Raw genomic sequence first — 18,962 nt, forward strand, 5'->3', positions numbered from 1 at the left:
AATCTGCGTAATTTTTGACAGATGGTGGATGAAATGCCACCCAAACCAACCCGACCCGCGATCACCCTTAGTTTGAGGAGAGTTATTAGTTGATATTATTTGTCACCTCGTTAGAGATGCAATTGGGGGTGATGAAATAGGTGGTGAGGCATTTCTTTTAAATTTAGGATTTTAGGTGGTTACTTTGTTGGGGGCACAATAACCACTGTTGTGCAGCCGAACAGGCTTATTTTGAGGCTCATTTTGAAAATTCAAACCGTTAACATTTTAGAGTACATTGAGTAAAACATATCTATAAAAAATCAAGTTAATTGGATATTGTTAACTCTTTCACCACACTCACATTTGTATTTACAAAAATAAGTATTGAAATGAATAAATAAATGACAATTATGAGTGGATGAAAGGGTTAACAATATTTAATTAATTTGATTTTTTGCAATAATGTTCTACTCAATATAATTTAAAATCTAAACAGTTCGAATTATCAAAACAAGTCCCAAAGTGAGCCCATTGGGCTGCACAACAGTGGTTGATGTGCCCTACCACAACAGCCACTCAAAATCCTTAAATTTATTATAGTATAAACTACATTTACAATAAATTTGTTGCATACAATTTACTTTTAATATTTTTTCTTTTAAAGGGTTTGGTTTCTTTTAAGGGGATTTTTTTTTAAGGCCCATGGTATTAAGATTTTATAGCATAAAGGATATCTAATATTTTCATAATGTCTAAGGTCCCTCAACATCGATCTATTAAAAATTCAATCTAGAGAATTTCTCTGGACTTCCTACTCTTCAAAGAAATTCTCTCTAGAGAAATTTTAGACTTCCCAGAGAAATTTCTAACTCAAGCTTTTATCATCTTCTTTCTCCAGAGAAATTCTAGAAAGTCTAGAGAAATTTCTTTCTAGAGAAATTCTGGACTTCCTAGAGAAATTCCTAACTCAAGCCGTCATCATCTTCTTTCTCTAGAGAAATTCTGGGAATCCAGAGAAATTCCCCATTTATTTTGTTATTATCTTATGATGTTGCAGAGGTGAAAGTGAAAGGTGGGCTATGGCATTTATTTTGTTCTTACTTGAGCATGATGTTGCAGAGCATATGGAGTAAAAGTGAAAGGTAGGCCACGGATGTATGGATAAACACTGCAATCTTTACATAGCTTTGCATAGGCTTTTGGTTACCTATGACCTTTTGTCAATGGCCATCTCTTCTTGTGTGAACAAAAAATCAGCCACCATTATTGCTTCTTCATTTTCTTCTGTGTTTGGAGAGAAACAATATATAGGGGTTTCAAAAACAAAAAGCACTACAACAAGCTCGGAGAGGTAATTTGATAAGGAAGACACTAATATATATACATTCAAAATTAACACATCCATCGCCATCAACATCAACATACTTAATCATCTTCAAACAATATCTCCACGAGCAATTCTCTCCCAAGCTCTTCAACATAGCGTGCAATTCCTTCACCGATATCAATTCATTCTCATCTTGATCGTACAAATTGGACGCATCGCGAAGCTCTTTGCTACTGCTCTCATCACGTCGTTCGATCCTCTTATTTGAAAAATGGCGAACTCGTGGAGATCACTGAATCTATCGTTGTTGTTGTCGATCTCCGACATTACTCGCTGGACTTTCTCAGGAGAAATATCAGAGCCAAGTGCATTAAGCACCGCTTGAAGGTAGAGATCTTTCCGTCGTCATTGGCGTCGAACTTTTTGAACACTTTTGCTACTTCTTCTTTGTTGCCTAGCACCATCACTGAATGTTTACCGTTGCTTGAACTCTTCACCATCGTAGAGATGGAGAAGAAGAAGAGAAAGGACTTGAATTCACCGGTTGGTTCAGATTCAACATTCGAGTTATGCATTCTGCAAATCAAAGTCATGCATGAATGAATGAATATCAACAAAATTAAATCGATATATCTAGAGAGCGAGAGAGAAATACCGGCCTGTCTTTGTCGAAGATTGAGTGCCATGGTTAAGAAAGTCAAATTTTTCTGTGATATATGAGTATGGGGTTGAGGAACCTTAGACATCATAAAATAATATTGTGGATCTCTTACATTACTAAAAATGATAGAGGGGTCTTAGACTAATTTTTCCTTATTTTAAGTTGTCATATCAACTTAAGAGAGCGTTTGGACTTGGTAGGATCATTTTGGAACTAATTCTAGTGATCCAAACTGTTCACTTTTTTGGATTTGTTGAGTAGAATATTCGTATATAAAACCAAGATGATTGGACATTAGTAGTTATATATTTGAATTATATTTGCTTTAAAAAAAATGGACGACAAATATAATTTTAAGAATAACAATTCATTTTTTATAATATAAATTTGATTCAAACATATAACTAACGATTTCTGATCATTTAAATTTTTTATATGAATATTTCACTCAATAAATTTTAAACTATAAATAATTTAAATTATCAAAATGAATATGTAATAGACTTTATAAACCTCTTAAATTCTCTCATATTAAAATATAAAAATGAGAGAAACTTAATCTATTTTATTTTCGGAATTGGTTTATTTTTCTTTCCACCCACTAATAATTTATTTGAATCATCTTTGATTTTAAAGTCTCTCTTCGTTTTCCACAGGGTCGTTCCTTTTGGAAGGAAAAATGCTTGGGACCCCTTTTTTTTTGGAGACCTCCACAACTATCTTTGGATCTCCACCATTGATGCATGTGTGGGACCTACTCATATATGTATAGGGCCTACATTATCAATGGTTGAGATTCAAAGGGGATTGTAGGAGTTTCCAAAAAAAGGGGTCTCAATCATTATTGTTTTGGAAGTTCCCAAATTTTTATAAGCAAAATGCTTCATAGGTCGAAATACTTTAGGCTCAAATGGCCTGAAAAGTACAAATTTTCTCTCCTCTCGTCTCTAACTCTATTCTTGAAACAAAAAAGCATTCAAAGTGAAAAATTATGAAAACCTGCATTTAATTATAAAAAAAAATAAATGAATATATATATAATAAAATAAATAAAATAATAAATAAATTAATTAATTAATTAACATTATCTGGTATTTGTCTGAAATATGTTAGTATATAAGTTAGTTTTAAAATTAATCTAATTAAACCACTAACAAAGACATTATTAAAAATAATTTTGTGGATGTTTAATATTTGTTATTTATAAATTATTTTAATTGGGATTTAACATCGCAATTATTCTTATTAAATACCTTAGTAAAAAAAAAAAAAATCTTTGAATCAGATTCTCGATGGCAGAGTGATGCCACCTGCTTGCTTGCATGTAACCATAGAAACCTTCACCTTATCATAGTTCTTGGGTTGAGGAGATTCGAAGCGGCGGAGTATGATGAGAAAGAAAAAGAGAGAGAGTGAGTGGGAGGGGGAGGCTCAGCATGATTTTATATATATTCAGGGAAGGTTGAGCATAATCTGATAGATATACAAAAAAGAAGGCTTAGCTTAGTATACACATGCATGTCTGCTCCTTTGGACGGGTGAGGAGAAAATAAGAAGGAAGAATTCAGCAGAAGGAGAAGAAGAGAGGAAGGTTTAGGAAGCAAAATTTTTCTATCATTTCATCACTCATTTCACTCCTACTATTAAGTAAGAAAACCCTCTCAACCCTCTCATTTCTTTTTATTAATGAAGTTTTCAGATTATGTTCATGTGATAAAAATGACTAACTTATAGATAGAAATTTTATATATAGGTGTAGGAATTTTGTGATGTGTATATCAAATGTTTGAAGATATTAATAGTCTTAAAATCATGGTATTATTGTAAAAAATAAGCTTCCATGTGTAGTTTATACCTTTAAAGAGAAGATTGAAAATAATCTGTTTGTCCTTGAATCTGCCAGAATGTTTGCACGAATTTTTAGACAATTTTATACTCAAAATTTCGAGATGATTTCTTCTACAAATTTGTTGAGAATGATGTCTAGTTCATCCAGGAATTTTGGCAACAATTTTTGAGCTTTCTACGAATTTATAAAAATTTTTAACTAAATCTGAAACTGTGAGACAGATTTTACTATGTATTTGAAAATTAATTAAAAATTCTATACTAAGCCAAATCTGGTAATTTCTAACTAAAAGATGAAATTTGAGAAGTCTAGTTTCATAATAAATTTTTAGATTATAGATTTTATCTATAAATTTAAGCATAGAATTAATGTAAGGAAATGTGACAAATCTGCGTCATAAAAATTGCTGGAAATTTTACAGGATTATTTACATCTTCTTTTTTTTGAAATTCTTTTTGAAAAATGACCTAAACATTCCTATTGAGTATTCTGCTCAATTGCATGAATTTTAGGATTGTGTAAATAATTTATTTATACTTTTTAATACCTAAGTTACAATCTGGAATTTTCTGGACAGGATAAAATCATCACTTCAATATTGTGTTGGTCATCAACTATTATAAATTAATAATCCATGTATGGGTGTGTTGCGATTTATTTAATATTGTGCTAGTCTAATTTTGTAAATAAAAAATTTGTGCATGTGCCTGATTATGGTTTATTTCTGGTATCTAAGTTATTATGTTCATACCAAGATTTAAATTAATTGTCTATTAAATTTTGTATATTGAATTATTATTGCGTGACATGTATAATGTTTTATGTTTGGAGTTTTTTTTGAGTTAGTATAACATTATTGGTGATTGAGATTTGAATAATTTGTGTTAACCGAAATGATTAATGGTATATAAAGTTACTAATAGAGGGTTAATACCGGGTATTCAGGGTGAGCCCTGATTTTTAATAATTTTTAAGTAAATTGTGTCGCGAAGCCCTAAGATGGCACGGGGTTTAGTTGAACCCTTATCGGTATTTGAATTTGGAATAAGGGTGGATGTGCGAATGGAACGCAGGGAAGTTACGTATCCCTGGCAGACCGTTCCCTTGGGGCAGACCACGGATGTCATGGCTTAGGTATATAACTCCGGGCGTGGGAATCTTTGGTAGTTCTTGAATATTTGACCAAGGAGGGGTTTCCAAATTAACCGTGGCCATGACTTAGTGGTTGGTAAGTTAAACCTCTTTGGTGAGATTTCAAAGGTCACCTAATTTATTAAAATTATTTGAATTATTTTAATGGTTGTAATTTATATTTACAATTATATTATTATCTCGTGTTTATAATCTCATTATTTTCTCTCAAAAAGAATGGTAGGTTGGTTATGTTTTCTTACTGTGTTGCAAAACTCATGACATATATTTTGTTGCCCTGGCGTTTCATGCTAGATTATGTCGAAAAAGGAACTGGGGCTGAATTTGGAGCTGCTGCTAATATTGAACCTTGGCTAACTTAGAGTCAAGATTTTATCAAAATAAAATTCTGTTATCTCTTGTATTAGTATTTAACAATATTGTGACGTTGTGTGTGAACTTGTAGTTTTATTTTGTTGTTGGACTTTGACTATGTAAGAATTTAAAATTTCCTAATTAGTAGTTAAAATTTTATCTAGCAAGTTATTGTTATTTAAATCTTATGATGTTCAAAAAAAAAAAATTTTTGGGGCGTCACAAAAATAAAAAAATCTCATCCCTCTCAGCAAATGCTCTCATTACTCTCACCTCTGTTCTCGCTCATCATTCTCATCTCTCAGATCATTCTCATCCCAGATCTCTCTCATCCCCCTCATCTCTGTTAAACCTCCCTCTGATCGCTGTTTGACGAACGGCGACAAACGACCACAAACGATGGACGACGAAATACTACAAAAAAAAAAAAAAAAAGAGCACAAGCTTTGTTTTGCTTCCATAGCAGAGACCCATCCCCTAAAACACAACCAGAGATCAAGAAATCTCAACTTATGCCCTCAATCAATTGCGAGGCAAAGAAAAACAAACCCACCAACAACAAGCACATAAACTCAAATTTTCAGCTCAAAATTTCATTTAAAACACAAATTATAGCAGAAAAAGCTCTGCCCTAAAACAGAGGAAACACGAAAATATAAAAAAAGACTACATTGGGAAATTGAAATTACAAAGAAAAACAACGACCCAAAATGGGGGGTTTTTGGGGAGGTGAATTGGGTAGTGGGTGGAAAATAGAATCGTCTCTCCTTCCACCTATGGAACAATCAACTACTCTGTTTTTTAATCTTAATAGCCATGGAAGGAATTGAATTGAGTGTGTCAGAGAAACAATGAAGTCTTTTACTATATTCTAGAAGGGAGAGAGAGAGAGAGAAGAGGGTTTAAAATACAACAATGATTCATACCACTAAAAAAAAGACCACTAATAGCATTAATGTATTGAGAATGCCAAAAAACAAAAATACAAAAAAAACAAGGCATAGGCAGTGGGCGCCTACACTGCCACATCATTAGTGGTGCTATTAGAACACCACTTTTAGTGCTTTCAACCATTTTTCTTTGAAATATAAGAAAGAGTAATGATTCATAGTTCTAAATATGGAACTCTAATAATGGCACTAATAATGTGGCATGGAACAAAAATAAATAAGAAAAATGCTTGGGAGCACTAATTAGTGCTCCCACTAATTAGGTGGCAGTGGGTCCCGCCATTAATGATGTGATGTTTTGGTCTTGAAGTTGTATTTTTTTTTACTTTTTTAATGCATTAGTGCTATTAGTGGTGATGTTTTTAGTGGGATGAATCATTGTTGAATAAATAAATACTATCAAAACATCCATGAAAGGAGTCTACTGCCATATAAGTAGAGCTCTCATTAGAGCTCTGCCTACTTTTGGTGCTCTTAAACATTTTTGTATAAGGAAACTAGCTGTCATGGATATGAACATATACAATATATATTTAAGGGTCCAGCTTGTCTCAAGTTGAGATCAAGACTGGACCCGTCCAGTTCGACCTATGGGGCCCATTTTTTGGACCCGTTTTGATAATCCGAACCGTTCAATGTGTAGAACTCGTCGAGTACTACATGCCTGTAAAAAATCACGTTGATCAGATATCAATAGCTATGTGATCAAATCAGTTTTGTATAAAAAAATAGACGGTGAAGCAATTAACGGTTGATAAAAAACTGTTTTGTTCACATAGCTATCGATATCCGATCAACGTGATTTTTTACAAGCATATAATACTCGACGAGTTCTACACATTGAACGGTTCAGATTATCAAAACGAGACTCGTAATGGACCCCCACGAACCCAACAATACAATCCAATCCGATCTTAGACTGGACGAAAGCCATCTCGGGTCATTCGAGTTTTATGAATTTCAAGTTAGCTAGTGGGGTTCTTTTTATAATTTAAAAATGTTAAATGAGCTAATAAATTTTATAAATGTTACTGATAAGTTCATAAAAAAATTTACTCCGTGATGTAGGTGATATATAATAATTAAAATTTAAAATTTAAAACGGAGCACCTTACAAAATGTTATAGATGTCACATAAATTGGTGAAAGTAATTTATAATTTATCTATATGACAATACTACGTAACTCAAATTTTGTGGCTCAAAAATGGTTCAAATGGCCAAAACGACGTTGTTTTGAGTACAGAGCAACATAAAAATGGCCAAAACGACATCGTTTTGGCCATTTAAGCCACTTTTGAGCCATAAAATTTAAGTTATGAGACATTTTCCTTATCTATATAACATTATTTTCAATATTTTTATTTATTTTCTTTCAATTGAATTGACCATATTGGTCAATGGTTTGCGTGTTGGAACGGTAACGCTTGTGGCCTCATTCAAGGTGACTTTGACTTTGACTGGATGATATGGTTTTCAGAAGTACTACAGAGCCTACGATCCGGATGTACTGGTGAGAGAGATGAAAAAAAAAAGAAGAAAATGAGTGAGATTTTCAATTTTGGAATCTCCATAACTTTTAAAATGGATTTGGTCATTCATGTGTTTGTTTATTTTTTTTTTCTCCAGATGATTTTGAGGGTCATAAGGGTCTTTAAATTTGAGAGTCTCAACCATTATTAAAAAGAAAAAGTACATAATGAGTGGCACCAATCATTTGAGGGTCATGGTTTCATTTTTGAGAATATTTTTTTATAAGATACTTAATAATAATTTGATAAAAATAAATACAAGAAAAATATGTTACAAAATTTTGAAACAATTTTGTACAAACAATATGTAAAAATATGAGCGGTTTTAAATCTTTATTATTATTATTATTATTATTCAATAAATAAATTCTCAAAATAAAACTAAACAAGTAAGTGTGCTTTTCAAGTTGAATTAATAAAGCCAATTTTTTTTTTTTTATAAAAAAAATCTAAGTATTAATCCACACCAGTTATATATATGTTGAAAAGCATTTGATTAATAAAATGTGTCGGATAAATTCTTGAACTTTCACCAAACACTTTATTTTTTGATTTTTTTTTTTTTAGAATCTTCTTCAAACTCCATTTGACAGGGAATAAATTTTTTTTTTTTTTGGTTGTATTTTTTGTATTTTTGGACATTTAGCACAACAGAAACAAACAAAGTTTATTTGGAAGAAAATATTTTTGATTTTTAAAAGATAAAAAATGATTTTCTAAACTAAAATCTTACTAATACTACCACCACATTAACACTATCGCTACTACCATCGCCTCTACCACCACACCACCATCGCCATTGCTACTGCCTTTACTGTCGCTGCCACCCCTTTACATCCAATCCTTTATATATTTATCTGTTCATCACTGTCACCACCACCTCACCATTATTATTATAATTATTAGTACAACAATATTAAAGGCTCAACCAAGCATAAATGCATATTAAAAAGAGTTTCATAAAAAGTATTTTTTGTTTAAAAAATATTTTTTTATCAAAACAAACTAAACATTAGTTGGTATCTTAAAAAATATTTTTTGACAAAACAAACTCAACCTTGGTAGCTTTTCCACCAATCATTTGCAAATCCTGCAAATCCTATTATGCCTTCGTTTAAGATGTGGGTTGATTTTCTATGTCACGACCCGCTCTCCGTATTCAAGGGTTAAGTATCATGATGGTCAGTAACTGAGGTTACCTACGACCAATTCATAAACAAATCAAATAACGCGAGCGGAAGTAATATTTAAGGATACCAAAATAACCATTGGAGCTTCTATTTTTATTACCAAATATATTGACCAAAAATGCCGATATTTACATATAAAAATATTATAAAAATGTTGTGTGTGTCAATTCCGCAGCCTCGCGTCTAAGACTTTCCAGAAGCTATTTCTGAATTACATGTTTCCTGAAAATTGGTAAAAAACTATAAGTACATGGCAGAGTGAGAAATATTATACCAAGAGTATAAGGGACACGAAATAACTATAGATAGTTATGTAACCAAAACATTTATATAAACAAATCATTTGAGTAGCAGAAATCATTTAAATAGCAGAAACTGAAATACAGATATTATCTAAATATATCATCATAAACACGGTATAGAACAGAACAGAACAGAGGTCATAGAAGTGACAGTCAGAACAGAGGTACGAATTCAAGAGGTGGCTCGTACGGATTCTAGAGGTGGCTCCCACAATAGCGTAGCACTTAGCTCCACACAGCACTTTGGTCCACACAGAACATGTTGGACAATCTTCACTGTATTTAAAAGATTTAATTATATTGTGTACAAAACAACAACTAGAATTTAAAGAAATAAAGAAAATGAGAGAATTTGTTTGATTACAAAAATCAAACTCAAAATAATAAATAAATAAATAAAAATAGATTTTATTTTGTTACAAAAACAAAATTAAAATCTGATTTAAATAAATAACAATAATACAAAAATTAATTAAGTAACTTACTTGATTTAATTTCTTTGAATTATAATCTGATCAAGTCCAGTGTTTGACACTGTATCCTTAAGACAGATTCGTCCTCTCCACGGTGCTTTCAGAATGTGGACGTCTATCTCCTAGGATAAAATGATCTACTACAAACAATAGCAGAACTACAAATTGTTTGTCTAACGAACACACAAAGTGTTTATACTCTCTCTGACAAGAAAATAATGCAGCAAAATGAAGAGGATGTTTGCAGAATTATGAAGGACGAAAATTAGAGTTCTAAATCCAAATGAGGGCTGTCCTATTTATAGATGGAATGGTGGCTCTAGGTTTTTTTGAATTGAACAGGTATGATACCTATTGGTTTTGAATTCAAACAGATTTGAATCTGTTGGGTTACAATTCAAACAGATAACAAAAACGGGAAGGGCCTTGTTTGGGTGTACAGTAAATCCGGATCAAATTACTTCCGGTTTAATACGGGAAGGGCCCTGTTTGGATGTACAGAAAAACCAAACCAGTTTAATTTGAATTCTGGATTTTATTTTACCAAAAATAAAATAAAATTCAAATGTTTTTTACCCAAAAAGATTAGTATTGGGCCGAACAAGCCCAACCCAACCACACACCACGCACCCGCGCCGAAGCCCAGGCCCAGCCCAGCCCAGCCCAGCCCGCCCGACCGACCGGACGGACGGCGGTGCGCGTGCGCGTGTGTGGTGGTTTTTTGAGTCCAATTGGTCTAGCCCATTTTGCCTATAACCTCTCCCTCTAAAACACTTGGGTACCCCTTGGGGCACACCCCAAGTATCAAACCCATGCCTTATAAACCCTTTCAAAACCTCCCACCAAATCAATATGGGACAAGCTTTATTCAAACCTTTAAGGAATTTCCACTAAAATGGTGCACACTTTGGCTTCAATTTCCCATTCACTCGGTAATGGTTTTGAGCAACCAAATATACCACGTGAATCACAACGCGGCATAGAACGCATTACAACTTTGACCCGTGAAAATAGACACACGGGGCCCACCTAAAAAATAGACTGAACATTGGATAAAATTCTGGTTTTACCCAGAATTTATAACCATTTCCAACAATCCCCCACATGAATGGAATTTGATGACAACGGAAATGCGACAATATGCAGATTTATCGAAAGAGTATAAGTCCAAAATATCTTGCATCAGGATAGGTAGTTTTCGGCCTTGAACCTTTCCTAGTGATAACCTATCGGACTTACTGGCTAACCAATGGACGAGATGCCTTGAATTGTTCAGCCGTTTGTGTAAGCCAAGACAATAGATTTCACACAAAATATCTTCTAGCACATCGTGGTTCTCACTGTTGTCTTCATTTTGGCCTTGAATGCGCCTGGTTTTCATAAGTGTTTCTAGAGAATTTAGCCTCTTCATTCTCATAAAACCGGCCCCAGTTCAACACTCATATAGGTGATTCTTATTGTGAGTATCTCCTTATACTCATCTTGATTTTATGCCTTAATCAAGATATAAGTAATAATTAAAAGCAAAGCTTATCCTTATACCCCTGCAGACAACATATGTTGCAGATATCACTCTCACCATAGGAATGGGTAGGAATTTTAATCCCTTGGTGATTTCTGGCGAGCCATACATAACTTAGTTGTCCCTTTGAACTTAGTTCTTGGGATCTCCAGTCATATAAGTAGGGTTACCATTATGACGACTCTTATGTAATAGGCTTTAATCCCATCCCCTTCGATGAACTATACACTAGCTCTTTTGTCAAACCTTTTGTTAATGGATCCGCAATATTCTCTTTAGATTTTATATAATCTATTGAGATTATTCCGTTTGACAACAATTGTCTTACGGTATTATGTCGACGACGAATATGTTGTGACTTACCGTTATACATGTGATTCTGTGCCCTGCCTATTGCAGATTGACTATCGCAATGAATGCAAATAGCTGGCACAGGTTTTGGCCACATTGGTATGTCTTCTAAGAAGTGACGAAGCCATTTTGCTTCTTCTCCTGCTTTGTCCAAAGCAATGAACTCGGATTCCATTGTGGATCGTGCGATGCATGTTTGTTTCGTGGATTTTCAAGAAACAGCAGCGCCTCCTAGAGTAAAGACATATCCACTTGTGGATTTTGAATCTTTAGTATCCGATATCCAATTTGCATCACAATAACCTTCAAGTACTGCTGGATATCGAGTAAAGTTCAAACTATGATCATGGGTGAATCTTAGATATCTAAGAACCCAAACGATCGCTTTCTAATGGTCTTCTCCGGGGTTACTAGTGTACCTACTCAATTTACTGATAGCATAAGCTATATCAGGACGAGTACAATTCATTAGGTACATTAGGCTTCCAATGATTTGGGAGTATTTTAACTGAGACACTGCATCACCTTTATTTTTCGATAAATAAAGACCGATGTCTACAGGTGTTCTAGCTAAATTCAAATCATCCTTGATAAATTTATCAAGAATTTTCTCAATATAATGAGATTGAGATAATGCATATCCGTCAGATGTTTTAGTAATTTTCATTCCTAATATTACATCTGTGACCCCCATGTAACGCCCTCAAAAAAAAGCATTAAACCCATCAATTAAGAGATTCATTAACATATAAGATAACCATATTCTTCCATTTCTTCAGAGTCTTATTACATAAGTATTACATGTTAACAACAAAAGCAAAATGCCCTACGGGCTTACAGCTTTCCAAGTTAACACTTGGTTACACAAAAAGGAGTACTAACTCATACACTTTAAGCCCTTGGCTTGTCTTTACATGTAATACATCAAAAGTAAACGACAACATTATGTCCGCCTCAAGCCTCCCAAACTATGTCCTTGGAGGTGGCATGCTTCCTGCACCTGAAAATGATATTCCCATATAGGGTGAGCCACAGCCCAGTAGAAATATACTAAACCAACCATGAATATTGACTAAAATATTAGCAAATGATAGATGGCCAACACTGATACATTCACATAAATCACATATTTATGTCATACGACTTATGAGTCCAAGTTTCCTTTCATTTTCCCTTTTTCAACAGATAGGCATATAAGCACTACCCACATTCTCAACAGATATGTATAACAACAATATCCACATTCTCAGATAAGCAAATAAGCTATATCCACATTCTACAACAGATATGTATTATCACAATATCCACAGATAAGCATATAAGCTATATCCACACTTCACAAAGATAAGCATATGAGCTGTATCTACGGAGTTCATCCCCTATTTTCTCCCAACACTATCCGGTTTAGAGGTACATCCCCTATCTTCCCCTAAACCGCGGAGTACATCCCCCATCTCCTCCTCTACACATAACGTATACAATCACATTGGTTCTATATACAATCACTCAATACATGTAGTTAATGTATTCTATCAACCGTCAAGTTCCATGACACACTTCACTGATTAGTTTCAGTTTGCCTAATCATCATGCATTGTCTACAACAATCACGACTATCCTCCACCGATAGCCTAAAGCAGTTATTTCTAAACAGAAAATAAATGCACAATGGATATTCAATCAACATTTCATTTCCTCACTTCTCACAATTAATTATCCCAATTAATTAAACAATGTAATTAGGTCAATTCCCATAATTAACATCTCAACCCTTAGGTCCCATTTTCATCAATAATTCAACATTCATTCCATTTCTTCATGCCAAACATGCATATAGGTTTATTATGAGTAAAACCCCAACTTTTGTAAAATAGCACAAAAGCCCCAAACTTTCACAAAATAACCAAACCAACCCCAACATCTCAAAATACCAAAATTTAAAGACAAAATCCATAGAGAGGAGTAGGATATTCCTACCTCAAATTCGGAGCCCCAAAGGAGAAGACGACAAAACCCAACGTGCTCCAAAACCTGAGATTTTCAGATTAAAAAGTAGCCCTCGACGATCAACAACCTTTTTGTAAAGGCCAAAGATGAGCAAATCACTCCTACTAGATCAATACCTAGAGAGAAGGTAGAGTCCTAGAGTGAGAGGCTCAACAATGGTGATTTTGGAAAAGTAAGAGAGAGAAGAGAAAGTAAAAAGTGATTTGAAAAGTCACAATTTCGGGACTTAAACCCAGTCTCCCGCTCGAGCGTAAAACACCCCGCTCGAGCGTCACTCACAGACTCCCGCTCGAGCGTCCAAACTTCCGCTCGAGCGCCGGATGCACCCTCCCAGCATTTATACAGAACCAGGCCTCCGCTCGAGCTTTCAACTCTACGCTCGAGCGTCACTCAGACAACCCCGCTCGGGCGGCCAATACCACGCTCGAGCGTACAACGCTGCACAGGAAAAAAAACTGAATGGGTGTAATCTCCGCTCGAGCGCCAAAACCCCCGCTCGAGCGTACAGGCCAAAATCTGGGCAACTAGTTTTAGTTTCTAAACTCAACCAACCTGTAACAAACCCGCCCAACACATCCTATAACTCAATTATGAAGTAAAAAGGATGTGAACAAAATAATAAACAACTACCAACATCCACGGACACATGTCCGGATCACTGTACAACAAGGGTAAACCCGGGATCGCTATACCCCATATCTTTCATATCAAATCTTTTGTTAAGCATTTGCTTAGTTGATTTGATCATGTTTTGACTGCTTCCAATGATAAGCATGTCATCCACATAAAGACAAACTATGACATATCCTTGGTCAGTGTTTTTAACATAGACGCATTTGTCATATTCGTTTATCTTAAACCCATTAGTAAGCATTTCATGATCAAATTTTTCATGCCATTGCTTAGGTGTTTGTTTTAATCCATAAAGGGATTTTACAAGTCGACAAACTTTCTTTTCTTGCCCCGACACTACAAACCCTTCGGGTTGCTCCATATAGATCACTGCATTTAGATCACCGTTTAAGAAAGCTGTCTTAACATCCATTTGATGTATTTTTAAATTAAACAACGCTGCTATAGAAATAAGCATGTGAATGGGTATTATTCTTGTCACAAGGGAATATGTGTCAAAAAAAAAAAAAGTCCAGACCTTTCTTTTGTCTGTAACCTTTAACTACAAGTCGTGCTTTATACTTGTCAATTGAACCATCTGCTTTCATTTTTCTCTTGAATATCCATTTATATCCAAGAGGTTTAGAACCTGGTGGAAGATCCACCAATTCCCAAGTATGATTTTGCATAATGGATTCAATTTCATTATTAACAGTCTTTTTCCACAAAAGTGCTTCAGGACCTATCATTGCTGCCTTAAAGCTATGAGGTTCATTTTCTAACAGGTATGTCAGAAAATCTGGACCAAAGGATTTTGAAGTTCTCGCTCTCTTACTTCGTCTTGGTTCATCATCAGTTAAATCCTGTTGGTCGAGACTATTACTAGTCTCTTGTATTTGATTGTCATTAGTGTTTTGACTTTGTGTATAATCATAAGTTCTTTTCCGTGAACTTAATTCCTGTCCTTTCTTATAAGGAAAGACATGTTCAAAAACCAGAGCATTCCTTGACTCTATAATAGTGTTCACATTCATATCAGGTATTTCTGATTTATAAGTCAGAAACCGATATGCACTACTATTCTGAGCATAACCAATAAACACACAGTCTACTATTTTTGGTTCAATCTTAGTCTTTTTAAGAGCAGGAACTTCAACTTTTGCCAAACACCCCCACACTTTTAAGTATTTGTAGGAAGGGGGTCGACCTTTCCACAATTCATAAGGAGTGCTGTTGGTTTTCTTGTGGGGTATTCTATTAAGAACATAATTAGCAGACAAAAATTGCTTCCCCCCACAAGTTCTATGGTAAGCCTGAACTTAGTAATATGGGTGATGTAGTTTGGTGAATAATGTCATGTTATGCATAAAATATATTTAATGGTGCATCATATTCACCATCCCTATCACTTCTAATATAAATCAATGAATTTTAAAACAAATTCAAGAAAAAACCAAAATAATTATGACTACTCAAATCAGAATTAATGTTTTGACAAAATTATATCCTTATAAAAAATTTTGCCTAAGAATCAAACAATTCAAAAACCCATTTGATTGTATACATTCTTGCAACTCAATAACAAATAAATGTCACTGTCATAAAAATATTTGTGACAAAAGAAAATTAAATTATCTCAACTAATGCAAGAAATACACCCCCATATTAATAAAATGGTTCATGGTTTAACAAATTCTACTACGCAAGTAAAATAATTATTAATGACATCTCATGTCACATAATTCAATAATCAACATAAAAGATTTCTTAAATTACTTCCCAATTAAACGGACCGATATAATTACATACATCTTCATGTTTAAATTTCTCTGGTGTTTAAACAGCCATTCAAAATTGATTAGAAATATTCAAATTAACCTGCTTATGTCCAAAGTCGTGATAATAATTTATCATTCCAAATCACTTGAAATTATTGTTAAGAAATAACTTGAGTTGATATCATACATGCATATCAAACGCATCAACTAAAAATAATGAATTAACAAAATAAATTAATCATGCACGATCCCATCACTTGCATCATGAAATAAAAGGATTCTCAACTCATAAATAAAATCCAACGCATTTAAACTTTAAACTTCAAAATGACAAAACATACCTTCATTTAATAAGTTTGATTTGTACATAAATAAACAAATTAAATATACATTAAAATGTTCTTGTGAATATATATATATATATATATATTTTCCGACTCAAGTGCAGAAACAATTCAAGACTATGAATCCACATTATAATAAAAATAAAATTAGTTTGTAAAACTAATATTTTACTCTAGAAACAAATTCTACCATGTATATTCACGATGAACTATGATAAAGTCAAAATAATTAACATATTTTCACAAAGGGTTTAAAAATAAGTGGTCTACCAAACGAAACCATAAGCTACTTACAAAATTAACAAATTGTGACCGAGTCACAAAGTTACATGATTGATTAACAAAATTAATTTTCTAGTTACTAAAACCAGAAAATAAATTACAATACAAAATAATTTTATTTTCCTTGTTACTAAAACTGGTAAAATAAAATACCGAAATAATATCTGATTACAAAAATCAGAAAACCAAACCAAAAATTAATTTTCTAGTTACTTAAACTAGAAAATAAATTATAACACAAAATCATTTTATTTTTCTTGTTACTAAAACTAGAAAATACTGTAATTTTATTTTTCTTGTTACTGAAACTAGAAAATAAAATACCACAAAACTATCTGATTACAAAAATCAGAACAAACACAAAATAATTTTCTAGTTACCAAAATCAGAAAATAAATTAAAACACAAAATAATTTTATTTTCTTTGTTACTAAAACTAGAAAATAATATAATTTTATTTTCTTTGTTACTAAAACTAGAAAAATAAAATACCAAAATAATTTTCTGTAACACCAAATAATATTCTGCAATTGTTAATGACACCAGTATATTACTACTAGTTGTCAAAGAAAAGAGACAGTATATTACTACTATCTGTCAAATAGCATAAATCACTATTTATTTTTCCAACCAGAATATTAGTTTGAAAACACAGAAAATTAAATACAATGAAGATACCAAAAAGGAGTCTGTCTTAGGATTGTTGGACAATCTTCACTGTATTTAAAAGATTTAATTATATTGTGTACAAAACAACAACTAGAATTTAAAGAAATAAAGAAAAGGAGAGAATTTGTTTGATTACAAAAATCAAACTCGAAATAATAAATAAATAAATAAAAACAGATTTTATTTTGTTACAAAAATAAAATTAAAATCTGATTTAAATAAATAACAATAACACAAAAATTAATTAAGTAACTTACTTGATTTAATTTCTTCGAATTATAATCTGATTAAGTCTAGTGTTTGACATTGTGTCCTTAAGATAGATTCGTCCTCTCCACGGTGCTTTCAGAATGTGGACGTCTATCTCACAGGATAAAATGATCTACTACAAACAATAGCAGCACTACAAATTGTTTGTTTAACGAACACACAAAGTGTTTATACTCTCTCTGACAAGAAAATAATGCAGCAAAATGAAGAGGATGTTTGCAGAATTATGAAGGACGAAAATTAGAGTTTTAAATCCAAATGAGGGTTGTCCTATTTATAGATGGAATGGTGGCTCTAGGTTTTTTTGAATTGAACAGGTATGATACCTGTTGGTTTTGCATTCAAACAGATTTGAATCTGTTGGGTTACAATTCAAACAGATAACAAAAACGGGAAGGGCCTTGTTTGGGTGTACAGTAAATTCGGTTTAATACGGGAAGGGCTCTGTTTGGATGTACAGAAAAACCAAATCAGTTTAATTTGAATTCTGGATTTTATTTTACCAAAAATAAAATTAAATTCAAATGTTTTTGATCCAAAAAGATTAGTATTGGGCCAAACAAGCCCAACCCAACCCAATTACACACCCGCGCCCAGCCCAGCTCGCCCGGACGGACGGCGGCGCGCGCGCGTGTGGTGGTTTTTTGAGTCCAATGGGTCTAGCCCATTTTGCCAATAACCTCTTCCTCTAAAACACTTGGGTATCCCTTGGGGCACACCCCAAGTACCAAACCCATGCCTTATAAACCCTTTCAAAACCTCCCACCAAATCAATGTGGGACAAGCCTTGTTCAAACCTTTAAGGAATTTCCACCAAAACTCCATTTCCATGGTGCACACTTTGGCTTCAATTTCCCATTCACTCGGTAATGGTTTTGAGCAACCAAATATACCACGTGAATCACAACGCGACATAGAACGCGTTACAACTTTGACCCGTGAAAATCGACACACGGGGCCCACCTAAAAAATAGACCGAATATAGGATAAAATTCTGGTTTTACGTAGAATTTATAACCATTTCCAATAGAACAGAGGTACGGATTCAAAAGGTGGCTCGTATGTATTCTAGAGGTGGCTCCCACAATAGTGTAGCACTTAGCTCCGCACAGCACTTTGGTCCGCACAGAACAGAGGTCAATGGATCAGAGGGCCACAAAGTAACCAAACAGAGGCCAATGGTTATTTAAGTCCCCCAAGGTGTGGGACTCCCGTGGTGATACTTGCAAAACATAATTGTTTATAAGGTTATAGTCAAATATTCTTTAAAATATAAATAGACATATCCATGGTTTCTTTTTAAGGAAATAGGGTTCAGAAATAAAACCACGTAACTGAAACCTTTATAAAATATAA

Source organism: Camellia sinensis, chromosome 1 (assembly GCF_055761805.1).
Source record: "Camellia sinensis isolate YWXY chromosome 1, ASM5576180v1, whole genome shotgun sequence".
Taxonomy (NCBI): Eukaryota; Viridiplantae; Streptophyta; class Magnoliopsida; order Ericales; family Theaceae; genus Camellia; species Camellia sinensis.